Source organism: Protopterus annectens, chromosome 8.part0 (genome assembly GCF_019279795.1).
Source record: "Protopterus annectens isolate FY-2018-M chromosome 8.part0, PAN1.0, whole genome shotgun sequence".
NCBI lineage: Eukaryota > Metazoa > Chordata > Ceratodontiformes > Protopteridae > Protopterus > Protopterus annectens.
The window spans coordinates 1,594,426,489-1,594,441,397 of NC_056741.1; positions in this window are offsets into that span (position 1 = coordinate 1,594,426,489).

The window sequence follows — 14,909 nt, forward strand, 5'->3', positions numbered from 1 at the left end:
GAGGCAGGTGACACACTCCACCATACTGCATATGTACCACTGTCCATCAACAACATGTACTGTCATGAGTCTGTCACAGTACCTGTAGGTGTTCTTGGCATGACATGTACAATCCTGGACTATATTCAGTGAGACAGGAGTGAGCACACTGATTATGTGTCCTAGGCAGGTATGTGCCTAGCCTTAAACAGCATTCTACTGTCACCCAAACAGATGGCGCAATCCAGTCATGAAATGGTTGGCCTTACCATGTGCCCCTTTTGTCATGTGATATTCCTGGTGTACCAGTGCCTGTGATTGTGGGATTATATGATAAACAGACCATGATGCTTTGCAAGTGATGGCCTCCCTCTGTCTTCACAGGTCTTCATGGGTCTGGAACTGGTTGTCGGCAGCCTCATATTGACCCCATTAATTGACACCACAGTAATTGTGGTGAGGTAATCGATACCAACATACAACTGTCAGTGTGGCACACATTGGAGGCCATGCTGCTAGACAGTAGAAGTGTATACAAGACTCAGACCTCATTGCAAACATTCTTTACCCTGGGAAATACAGACATCTGTGCAGTCACATACACCATGGTTTACAGCTGCAGAGAGCACCCCAGCCTTACCTGGTCAAGCATCCTATCATACATTCAGAACATAAAGGGGAAGTTGGTAATGGCATAGTATTTCACTAAATATGAGACATATAAACACCTCCATGCTGTACTGCTGTACAGACAGTAAGATGCATTGAGGACACTGCATGGGTAGTTCTCCACTGACAGCACACACCTATGCAGATGACAGCTAGCTGCCAGCCACCACATGTGACCAGCAATCCCATTCTGCCTATATGGACATCATCAACTGTATCAGGAGTTGTGTCTGTACCCTGAACCTGGGTCACTTTAATTTCTCCATTCATTGTAAGGCATACCCATGACAACACACAAGTGCCCGGAGAGAAGTCATCAGTCCAATTACAAACACCTCAGTGCAGGTAGGGGCTACCCCCACATAAGTTGAAGGTGTAGTGCAGTTAACAATACACAACAGATGTTACCACTGCAGCATATATACAGTGTCATCATCTATGACAACACTAACATCAAGTGGTCATGTTTGCACTCACCATTTTCCACAATACCCATCTAGCTACAGTCAGCAATACATACAGCTCCAACGTGCAGTACATCCTTCTGGGGGGGTATACACAGCCACAAAGCCCACAACACCTCATCAAAGACTGGCAGCAATAGGAACACATATACACAAGTGCTATATGTGCATTTCTATAGATGCATGCAGTATACTATACACTACAGGCATACACCTCCGTCTGCCAGGATATGTACACCTGTCTGGTGGACATCTGCAATACATTCTGTCCATAACAGGGAAGACATGCCACTGTCTGACACAAAGTAGGGACAGTTGCCCATCCTGGAGCAATGTCTCCATAGCATGTATGTGTGAATGGGATTGGTCCTGCACACCTGTATCGCAAACAATGAGCTTACTTTATCTACATCCACTACAGACAGTCCTCTCCCCTACTGCACATATGTCTGCAACAGCACAGGGTGCACCTGCATCTGCTCACTTGTAGTGGTCATGCACACCAGCTATTCCAGTGCTGTTGGTATGGCATACTGGATGGCTGACACAGACAGTGTAGGTGCCACCCCCTCTCTTCACCATCAATACATCAGTATGTCCACACAAACTCACTCATCTCCTAAATGTTGGAACGGTTCACCACTGTTAGCTGAACGTCATGGTATACATCTGCCATGGGACACAACCACTTCACAGGGTGCATCCTACATGGGCCAAACCATAACCTTGCAACACCATAGGGTACTGTATTCAAAGGAGGGCTGCCCACAGCCATTGTGCCTGCCATTTGATGGACAAGTACTGTTACCCCATTCAAAGTATGGCGTGGGTGTACACAACTCAGTCACATGATACACCAAGCAGCCTAACTATGCTGTTTTGTCAAGGACATGGCACAGTTTATATTGGAACCCATTAACCATGACATTGTGTACCTGCACTCACTCCATCATGGACAGTTAGGCATTGTCCAGGAAGGGGTCATGTCTTTTACACTTGGTTGACTTGTATGACACAGTCACCATATGCATAGATGGGGGGGTGACACTACAATCCACCTACCTTGACCTGGACAAACCCTGTAATGGCATAACCCACCTACCCATTATAGATATAACACTTCCATGTATATATCACACCATATGTTACCATAGGGGTATCACAGTGGTGCACAGACATGACCCACCTATGCCACATAGGAGAATCCTCCCCAAATGGTTTATCCATATCTAGTGGAGTAACCTGATGTTCTGTGTACTGCCCTCTGTTATGTGTGATGTACACCCCTGAGGTGCAGGGAATACCAATTACCCCATGTCCAACCATATGTACAGATGATTACATGCTGTGTGCCATCACCAGATTCTCTAATGATGTGGACACCTACCTAGGAGGGTCTCACACAGATATAATACTGTTAACAGACACATGGACTCAGGTCACATACCACAACATCCATTGTCAACCCCTTTGAGGAGTGTAATGTCCACACATATTATCACAGTACTAAATACATCCTAGGCACGCAATTGGTCATGAGGGATCTGTGGACACAGGTGTTTGGCACCAAGGCCTATCACTACAAGGTTGTATCTTTTGTAAGGTAATGCTGCTACATGGGTGAAGACATTCATATGGGCATGCCATCAGGGGACATGGGGTGTAAACATCCATGTATTCCCCCCAATAAGTCCCTGTTTAGTCTATGATTCCCTGTTCATCAATCACATCACACAGAACATGCAACAGCTGGGAACATCAATGAGTTTCCCCACCAGACAGTACAAGGGCCTCAAACATCTACCATAGAATGATAGCCTATAAGGCCAACAGTCTACCTGGTGTCATACATAATCCACAGGGGTGAGCACAGTGTGGCATGCAAGGCAATCACAGAAACTACAATGATGGGAATAATGCACAGGTGCAGCTCATGCTCCAGTGTGTTAACACACACACACACACACACACACACACACACACACACACACACACACACACACACACACACACACACACACACACACACACACACACACACCATCAACCCGGTGTGTGACAGCAACTGTGCTTGTTGGCAGCTCAGATGTATGTACCACACACTCACCCTGCTGTGGAATGGTCACCCTGTCCATATCAGACAGATTAGCTGTTAACACCATTGCAGGCAGAACCTGCATCAAATACCTCTCAACTTCTTAGAGCAAAAAATCTGGACGAACCCTAAAATGATGGTGGGAAAATAGGGACAGATTTTAAATATTGCTCTTAAAAACTTAGAAAACTGATAGAATAATAGTTTTTGCATTAGCATGAATTTTCTGAAGGCTGTGGAGTCTTAAACTCAGATGTTTGTCATTATTTAATTACTTCAATCCTCAGCTATTTGCCAGAAAAGTACAGATTTTAGGAGGAACACACCAAAAATATGAGGCAAAAATCTGGACATTCTGTAAAAATCTGTACAGTTGAGTGGTATCAATGGATGGTTGACTCCACATACATCCTTGGGATAGCACCTGTGTCCCTGTTGGACTGGGGTAGCAGGTACTGGCATGCATGCACATGAGCTAACAGCCAGCCTAGGCATATGGGTGTTCAGGGCCCATATGTCATGTAACATCATATGGTACCAGAGATACTGGTTATGGCCTGGTGCTGTGACAGAATGTGTTGGTATGTGTCCATACCCATCACTGTCATCGACTGTTGTGTATCCCCTATGGGCAACATTACAGTTGCATGTCATCTGGACTACTTCCAACAAATAGATGAGTGCTACTAGAGATGCACGAGGACATGCCAGCAACATCTGTGCTACACAATAACAGAGGGCACAGCATATCTGGTGTGGGGTGTCCTCCTGGTAGGTGTCCAACATATGCTGTACCCATATTTTTGTGGAATGTGCACATGTCCCTGATAGATGTAGACCCCCTGCCACACAAATGTGGACCTCTACACAGTAGTTGGACAATATGTGATGGTTGTCCCCAGTGTTCAGGGAAAGTTTATGTGACATGCCACACCCCCGGAACATAGTAGTACATTAATATCTGCTACTTTAATCATTCCCTTACATTGTATGGCCCCTATGTACTCACTGCTGCTGAGGCTGAGCCAGTGTCTCCACAATACTACTGCCTATGGCCTGCTATCCTGCAGCAAGGAGTCACCAGGTATGCTAGCCATAAGTGTCAGGCAATGAGATACAGCTGTGGAGTACACAGGGACCTAGCAAGAGTACATCAGGAATGATCATGGACATCAGGACAATCCTTGACCTAAGCCTGTATGACATTCAGACACTGAGAGGGTCTCACTGACATTACATGATGTGATATGCCAGCTGTATTGACTACTACTTACTGTCACTATTGTACAACAGACATTCTAGTATCAGTGATATTTGAGCTGACCATTGCTGTGGTGACTCAGGGGCCAGAGGTGTGATATATGTCAATGCTAACAGATCCATATGTGATGGCCATAAGTGCTGGACAGCAGAATAACAGCAGCATATCATTACATTAAATGTAGTTGACACCTACTTTTGAGATTCCTATATCCCATTACTCCATCCCCCTATCTGCATTCAATTCCATATGTAATTGTGTAACATACCTGATATACTCAGCTAGAGCGTCTTCTGTGTGGAGGCATACGTGAATGGGGCATGCCTTCGTTGAAGGTTGTGCATCAGGGCTGGTAACCCGGAATGTAAAAATCCACTACCAATCATTAACGGACCAGAGTACCGCTGTGGCGACCCCTAACCGGGAAAAGCTGAAAGACACAAACAAAACCTGATATACTGCTGTACATCTTTGTGGAAGAAATCAAGTGGTGGTCTCCTAGGAAATGGCAGCCTGCCTTCAAGAAGAAGGTGTCAGAGCTGTTTACCATAGGCAGCTGCTTGCCTTTTGTAGGTAATCCTTAGGAACAGGTGATTGCCTGTGCAGCAAACAGTGATTTCCACTTGCTACTAGCATCCCGAACAGCTGGGTTGTATTATCATTAGCCAATGGCATGGCAACACAGTGCTATAATTAAGGGCTTCGTATAGGCCTCCCTCCTTTCCCTGGCCTGTGAGTAAGGTATTATCGAGGTGTGGTAGCTAAGAACAATATAAAAGGTATGTAGAGATACTGCCCAATGTATAGATTGATGTGTTATTTCCACAGTCCTTCACACTATGTGTGCCTATTGTTAACAAACCTTCACATTCTGCAGCAGTGTACTCTTTAATAATGTGTGTTGGGGTCAGTGGGATGATAGGCAGATGTGTGTGTCATACATTGTTTCTATCTGGATGTGCATGTTGCTGCAGTTGATGCTGGTGTATCATTTGTGTATTCTTGTAGGGGGAGACTGCGACACATGTTCCTGTCACCTGAGAATTCCCCCACAAACACTTTATGTATAGTTGTGTTGTGGATGCCCTGGTCTAAGTGTTTGGGAGGTATGTTATGTCTGTAACAGTTAGCCAGACAGACTGCTGCATATGTAGCAGGCCACAGCTTCAGGATGCTGGCCAGGACCCCAAATGGGGAGTGTGACAACATTGGGGGACTGCATGCTTTATATGTCAATGAGGAGGCAGTGTCATCTCTTGTTACAGCATGGCCAGGTTGTGTGTACCCATAACAGTCCAGGTGTGGTATGAGCCTCTGGTATGTATGTGAAGTAGTAGTGCCATCCAGTGAGCAGTAGGAGACATTTAGGACACATATACATATTTGTGGCATGTATCCCACCCTCACGGCCTTTGATGTGCTCCTGTGGGTGGCAGTGACTGTGTTATCAGCAACCATTTCTGCAGGACATTGCAGGGCTAATTTATTTCTATGTTGTATTGAGAAGCACATAAATGTTGTGCAACACGCTGGACTGTGGACCTGGACTGTGGGTATCCTGATGTGAGACATGCTAGGAATGTAGATAGAGCTACTAAGTCATTATTATGGGAGGTGTATGTGCAGGATATATGTGCATGCATACTGTGTGTTAGACCGGATTGGCATGGACATGTGTGTTTGGATGTCTATGCCATGAGACACTGACCTGTCTGTCATGAGTTTGTAAGGTCAGTCTGCACTGACCTGCCAGTACTTCAGTGCACAGAATAGGTTTGATGACAACCATGCCATAAGTAGGTGACACACCTGTGGGCATTCTGTAACAGTCTGTGCAGTTGACAGATGTACCTGATATTGTAGGCATCCCATACATCTATCAGCATTTATTTGACTGTGTACTGGGTCAGTGTCTGCCTCACAGGCCCAAGTAAGCTGTCATTTATGCCATTATATGCTGAAGTTTTGTCACTGGGAATCAGGTTGTCTTTGTACACACACCAGTAATTCCCCAGAGGTGTGATAACCTACTGGTGTATTGCACTGAGCTTTGGTTCAGATGTTTCAGTTTCGATATTTGGCAGAGGTGTATGTTATCTCTATTGTTACATCACTGTGACTTATGGTATATGTACAGAGATGGGTGTAATTCTCTACAGCTTAGCCATTGTAGTGGTGTGTTGCTCTGACTCAGGTTCAGAGGGTCCTGGAGTTAATACCTGGTAGGGGTGTAGTTGTTCCCATAATGCTACATCATTGTACTACAAGTTATAATTTACAAATGAACATTAAATATTCACAGCTGATTTGGCCTAGTGGTATGTTGCTGTGACTTTGATGCAGAGGGTCCTGGGTTTAATACTTGGTAGGGTTATACATTTTCCCTAATGTTACATCACTTCACTGCATGATATAATTTAAAATAAACACTTAAATGGCCACAGCTAATCTGGCATACTGGTGCAATGCTCTGACTTTGGTGCAGAGAGTCCTGGGTTTGTTACTTGCCAAGTCTGGTTATTTTGTTGCTGGCCTTAGCATCACATAGCAAGCTAATTACTGCTTAGACATATACAACAGTATTGTAACCTATTGTTCAGTAATGTTACTTCATTTTTAGGTGCTTTTATACTCGGGTCTTCACTGCAAATGGGCTTCTGGTCAAGCTGGACCACCACTGTTAACATATTGTAATATATGCAAAACAAATAAAAACATTTACAACATTTCCCTATAACATGTAAAAAGTTGAATGGTCATAATTCGACCCTTGCACCTAATATACAAGTGCCGGTGGCCTAACCAGTCAGTCAGTGAGGATCTGCTGTTAGACCAATGTATAGACCTCATATTTCATTTAAGCATTGCTGAGCACCACACCACACTTTGCAAAACTGTTCACCTATGCTTAAACCTGACCTTTTCAACGAACATTAAATGCATCTGGTTTACATATTTTGAAGTCTGGCATGTGTACCTTGCAAATGTCAACAACTACATCAGTAAATAAATGTAACATTAATATAAAAATGTAAACCTAACATTAATTTAAACATACTTTCCAATGCAGACACTGAATGGCCTGTCTTGGTATTAGGCTATGATGCCAACCCTCTACACGGTGTCATACATACTCCTCAGGCATTGTGTCACTGTGGCATGCATGGCAATCAAAGAACACACATTGCTGTCACTGCTGCACAACTGCAAGCCATGCTCCACTGTGGTAACACACACACACACACACACACACACACACACACACACACACACACACACACACACACACACACACACACACACACACACACACACACACACACACACACACACACACACACACACACACACACACACACACACACACACAACCCGGTGAGTGACCTGGACTGCCTTGTGGACAGCTCACATGTGTGGCACATACAAGCAACCTGAGGTGGAATGGGCACCCTGTTCACATCAGGCAGGGCAGCTACCTAAACCTTTGCAGATGTAACCTGGTCAACTGGATGGTTGACAGCCTATACACCCTTGGGATACCACCTGTGTCCCTGTTGGACAGGGACATCAACTGCTGCCTTGCATACACATGTGCTAACATGTAAACTAGGCATATGGATCCTCACGGCCCATAGCCTAGTCACTTGAGATGGTACAGGACTACCAAACATGGCCTGACTGTTGTGACAGACTGTGTTGTCATGTGTCCACACACACCTCTGCCATCAACCACTGGGTGTCCCCTATGGGGCAACATTACTGTAACATGTCATCCAGCCTACATATGACAAATAGGTGAGTGCTAATACAGGTGCATATGGATATTCCAGGAACATTTCGGGTACACAATAACAGAGAGTGGTGCATATGTGGTGTAGGGTGACCTCCTCATAGGTGTCTGACATCTGCAGTAGCCAGATGTTTGCAAAAATGGGTACATGTACCTGATAGATGTTGACCCCCCTGCCAGACAAATATGTTTTCCCACACACCAGGTGGACAATACATGATGGTTGTCCACAGAGTTTGGGCAATGTGTATGTGACATGCCAGACTCCTGGGGACACAGTAATGGTATATGAATATTTGGTACTGTATCCATTCTGTAACATTGCATGCTCAGTAGGTATGCACTGCTGCTGAGCCAAAGCCATCATCCCCCCACTACTTGTACTTATAACCTGCTGTCCTGCTGGAGGGGCTCACCAGGTATGCTAGCCATAGGTGTCAGGCATTCAGATACAGGTGTGGGGTACACACTGACCTAGCCAGAATATGTCAGGAATGGTCAGGGAGACCTAGGCAATCTGTGAAATAGTCCTGTATGACATTGGCCGACTGAGATGGGCTCAAGGATGGTACATGATGTGATATGCCAGCTGAATCCACCAGGACATACTGTCAGTGTGATGCCCCTGCACTGGTCCAGTAATTAAGGATCCTCATTCCTCACCATTACCACCAGTGAGGGATGTACACAATGGGAGGATGACAAATACACACACAGTAAAGTACAATTACCCTACAGAGCACACAGAGATCACATTCAGTCTGGGGCTGTTTTTTCCCTCTCTCTCCAGATCCCCAATAAGACTCCCCACTGGCACAGCTATATGGTTAACATCTTAGCAGAGCACACATGCCAAAACATCCATCACCCTCTCTGTCCACCCTGTGCTTTGTGTCCCTGCCCAAATAGCTGACACACACACTTTGAGATTTGATTTATGTATCACACACACACACACACACACACACACACACACACACACACACACACACACACACACACACACGCACACACACACGCACACACTCGCACACACACACACACACACACACACACACACACACACACACACACACACACACACACACTCCTGGGAAAGTTTGGCACATGTTTACCAGCTATGGCCTCTTTTGCCCACAATTAAAAGTAATTCCATCTGCCACAATCCAGCTCTTTTTCAGCTACCATAAGGTCCTTACCAAAGGTGACAAATCCTACTGTGTGATGTGCCTATTAGCCAAATGGTAAGTGTGACCAAGACTGAGCCTATTGGATTGGGCTATACAGTGTCACCAAATGCACACACAAGTACTGTAAGAGCTTATTTAGTTCTATACAGACTAGATATAATTTCAAGGTTTACCTATATTTAATAATAACTAATAAAGGAACAAGACAATACTCAATCAATACAGTGACTATAGAGTTCAGACTCACAGGGAATAATTTCAGACAACATTGCAGGACAGTCTGAAATAATTACAGCAAACATCTACGGTAATAGGTTCATAGATTCATAGCTTCATAGGATGATAATAGGCTATTTAGCTGGAGGCCCTTATAGGCCTAGCCAAGGCCTTTGCTCATGCTCCTTCAAAGTCAGCACCTGTTTCCCCTGTCCAGCAGGGACACGAGTGGGATCTCAGGGGTGTATGTTCTGTTTCCCATCCAGTCTTCCAGGTTCCTGTTAAAGATGCCTAGAGAGGTACTCTGCATGACATGGAAAGGGACTCTATTCCACAGTCAGCTGCATCTTTGGGACACAAATCTATTGCACAAACAAGTTCTATTCATGTCACATTCCAAGTTAAGGCCTTGTGTGCAGGTTGCACAACTTTAGTTTGTCTTACGGATATGCAGCAACTCCATCAAGGCTGGGTCAGACATGGCCTTGTATGCCAGACACAGGTCACCTCTGAGCAGTCTGTATGAGACTGAGTAGAGAGACAGGGCTTTTAGACTATCTGTATAGGATAGGTGTTTGAGACACTGGATTTTCCTGGTCAGAAACCTCTGTGGTCTCTCCAACCACTGCATGTGTATACCAAAGTACATACTGAAGGGGACTTTGTACTCAATAATGGGTCTGATAAAGGAGGAGTACAGGGATATTATGACATCCTTGTTCCTGGATGACATACCCTGATTTATGAGGTAGGGCATGTAGACAGCCTTCTGTACAATGGAGGCAATGAGGTGGTCAAAAGTCAGGTTGCTATCAACCTGGGTGCCCATGTCCCTCATGACTGATTGCATGCTTAGTACATTGTTATTAATGTCATGAGTAGTGGGCATGGCAATTTCACCAAAGGGGATAATGATGCATTTCTCGGCATTCATTTTGAGGCCATACTTTTGGCACCAGTCATGGGTTTGGGTAAGGCCCTCTTGGAGGATGTTCACATCATTAGGGGAATTTAAGACAGCACCCAGCCTGCAGTCATCTGCACACTTGGTCAGCCACAGACCACTGGTTGTGGCTTGCACCTCAGACAAGTATATGCCAAACAGTAGAGGTCCCAAGACTGATCCCTGGGGTATACTGCTTGTTATGGGTCTACTACTAGAGGTGGCTTCCCCTACTTTGACTGAGTGGGTTCTATCAGTGAGCCAATTACCTACCCATCTGGTAACATGCAGTCTGATACCTAGCTGGGAGAGTTTATGTATTATGTTTGAGTGTGGAATAGTTTCAAAGGCTTTGGCTAGGACAAGGTAGGGACTGTGCACCGTCTTCCCCTTGTCCATGGCTATGGTGACTGTTTGAAGACGTCAACCATGTTTAACAGCTGTGATCTCCCTTTGACAAAAGCAAACTGTGTGGTGTGCAGCGTTTGGAGGTTGTCAATGTCCTTGTATATATGGTCGATGATAATGCATTCCATGGCCTTGCTGATCAGGGTAGTTAGGCTGATGGGCCTATAATTGCCTAGGTCATTGGATGCTCCACCTTTATGTAGGGGGGTGACAGTGGCTGTCCTCCATGCAGCTGGGATGAAGCCAGTGTACAGACTGTGGTTGAATAGGGTGTCTAACTGACCTGCAAGCTCATGCCTGAGTTCATATAGGATACAGGCAGAGATGTTACCGGGTCCCATGGAAACTTTATTTTCTGCCTTTGAGAGTGCATTATGGACCTGCTCCATGGTGATGAGGGGAGGAGGACAGATGCTGGAGATGTCCTGGTGTACTGATGGGGGGCAGGGGGGTGACATTTACACTGAACCTGTCTGCCAGCAGGTTGGCTATATCTATGACATTTGTGTATGCAGTGTTATTGACCACCAGTTTAGAGTGGATATGGGTGTTGCCTTTGAGATTACAGACATATGTGAAGAAGGCCTTATGATTTTCTCTAGTAGATGTGGCCAATCTGAACTCGAAGTTTGCTTTGGAGGATTTCACTAGTGCTCTTATATGTTTGTTTTGGCTAAGGAGAGATTGCTTCTAAATGGGCACCTGCTCCTTCTTGGTCTTGGACGGCACTTTTTTTTGTTTTGTTATAGAGTGTTTTTATTGCAGATGCCCTTCAGACAGGTTTACTCTTCCTTGCGGAGGATGATTTAGTCCTGTCAGGTATTCCTGATTCCAGGCATCTGCATAAATGTTTATATAGTAATGTGGTATAGTTTTGGATACTGGTGCCAGTTCCTAGAGAGGGGGAGGAGGCTGTGAAGCTGTTTATACCATCCATCAGGAGGCTGTAATCAGCTTTGGAAAAGTTATTTTGTTTGACCCTAGCTAGAGGGGGGCCACAGGAAATGGTAACCACAGACATGACTGCTTTATGATCTGATCTTACAAGGGAGGATGATACTGCAGGGATGTTGCAGTGGTCACTCATGCTGGCTAATACCAAGTCCAAGATATTATCACCTCTTGTGGGGGTATCGACTAGCTGTTCCAAAGCATTTGCATTGACAAACTCGAGGAATCTCTGGGCATTTGTGTTTTAGCATGAGTAGTACTTCCAGTCTATGTTTGTGTAGTTAAAGTCACCCATGATCAGGGTAAAGGATTGAGTCTGGATAGATTCAAAGAGGTCTAAATAGGCAGTTTGGGCATCTTGGTTCAGATTTGGAAGCCGGTAGCTAGCTATGATCTGTATAGGGGTCTTGTCAATGGTTAATTGCACCTGGAGTGTCTCCTGTGTCTCATACAGCTTGACCAGCCTGGAGGTGTGCGTATTTAATTTATATTGAAACTCCACCTCCTTTGGCTTTACTACCCACAGTCTGGGGTCTGAATGTATGATAGGATGGGTAACCAGGTATGGCTGTGGTGCTCTCACAGCTTTGAACCAGGTTTCTGTGACTGTGCAGATGTCAGCATTTTCCATGGTTAAGACTGTTTGCAATGAGTGCAGTTTGACATTTATATTCCTAACATTTAGCAGCATGACCTTTAATTTGGGTTTTGTTGCAATTGTTATGTTGGTAGATTTAACCTCATCACTTTCCTGCCAGTATTCCCACCTGTGTGGTTTAAATAAGGCCATATTCCCACCCTTTGCCATCACTGGACCATTTTCATATATGGTGAGCAAAGCTGAGCAGTACACATACCCACTAAGCTGAGGTGAGCAGTGCTTAGCAGTGTGCAAATCCACTTAGCTGAGCTGAATACTACTTAGAATGGGACTTCGTAGCAATGTTCATGTCAGCTAAGCAGAGCTGAGCATTGCTAAGTATTACTCAGACAGGTCCTGTTTAAGCATTGCTTAGCTTGGCATAGCAGTGCTTAGCAAAACTGAGCTAAGGGCAAACAGAAGTTTTCATTTAAATAGGAAGTCAGAATTGAATATTAATTAATCATTACTGATGCATTATTATTAAGTGCATATATTTTACTTAAGCAATAACTGACAATGTTGGTGTGGTATATTACCTATGGTTGTTGTAGTTTAATCATGAGGGGGAAGCCCGAGTGATTAAATAAAGGCAACCGTGGGTAAATCTTAATATACCACAACCACTGGGTCGGTTATTGCTATCATACAATGACATTATTTAAGAGAAAATATTCACTTTTCTTAAATAAATGTCTTTGTATATCAGCACTATGCCGTCCTTCCACATTTTTCCAGTATCCGGTGGCTTTTCCTGATATACTGTGCATGTGTATGGGACTTGCGTTCTCATGCATACGTAGTACATCAGTGATTTTCAAAAGAAGCAATGCAGAAAAGAAGATCTCCATTGCTCTATTTTTGTTTTCTATTTCTTTTTATTTTATATATAAAAATAAATTGTTGGACAGTTTAGGGGTAGGAGAGAAAAGAAATGGAGGAAATACAAGGAATATCAGGTACATGTCTTTAGTTTTGAATAATGTACCTGATTTTCCTAGTATTTTCTCCGTCCTATTTCTCTGCTATGTCCAGAGTCCGTTTTACTATTATTTTTTTTTTTGTTAAGATAAAAGAACACTTTTAAAATTACAGTATATAGCAATGGAATACAGTCAGGCCAACCAGACCTTTTTCCATTGGTATACGCTAGGATTTACAACGGGCACTCTGACTGGGCCAGACAATCAGCGTGCTCATTTTGGAATATCAATGACCAGTCAATGTATAATTTACATGACCTCCCCCTATGTGCTTTCATTACATTACCTTATAAAAGTACCTTGAGTACTATATGGGACACTTGTTTTTAAATGGGGATTTTCATCTTATATCCACTGACACTGGGAATTTGCACCACCTACACTACCCAGGTTAACAAATATTAATTACTACATCATTAAATAAAATAAAAAAATATATAAAACTGCTTTCCCATGTAAAAGCTAAATGTCCTGTTGTGGTATTCAAACCCCACACCTAATACATACCTAGCTATGACTGTAACCCCTAAGCTAACTGAGCTATCCAAACTGCACTGATACAGTTCTATATAGCTTCTTCTACATCTGAAAATTTTGACAGCTCCTTTAGCTAAAGGAGCTGTACAATATTTCAGCTATAGCTGACATTTTGGACAATTTCAGCTATAGAAAAAGATATAGAAATTTATAGCTGAAATTTCGAAAGCTCTGTTAGCTTAGTGGTTAAAGTCACGGCTTTGCCTGTAGTAGGTGCACAGTTTAAATACACCACAGGACATTTAGCTTTCACTTGGGAAAGAAGTTCTATTTTCTTCTTTATTTTATTTGTTTTATTTTCTTATGTAGTACAGCACTTTCACAATGCAGGGGGTGTGTCACAGTAACTGTCACATTGATTTCACTTTTTTTATTTTATTTCAGTGTCCATGGACACTGTTTTACTTTGTAAAGTGCTGTATGGAACTTTGCCAGTGCAGGGTGTGTGTGACAGTTAACTGTCACACACCCGGTGCATTGATTTCACTTTATTTCTTTTTTTCAGTGTCCACGGACACTGGTTTAATTTGTAAAGTGCCGTACAGCACTTTGTCAGTGCAGGGGGTGTGTGGCAGTTAACTGTCACACAACCCCTGCATTGATTTCTCTTTTTTTATTTTATTTCAGTGTCCACAGACACTGTTTACTATTATTAGTTGCTTTCAGTGTCTACAGACACTGAAAGCATTTAAAAAGTGAGTGCAGTGGGCATGTTGAATCTGCAAGCACTACTGCAACACACCCCCTGCACTCATTCAGTGTTCATGTCCACAGATCCTTCTC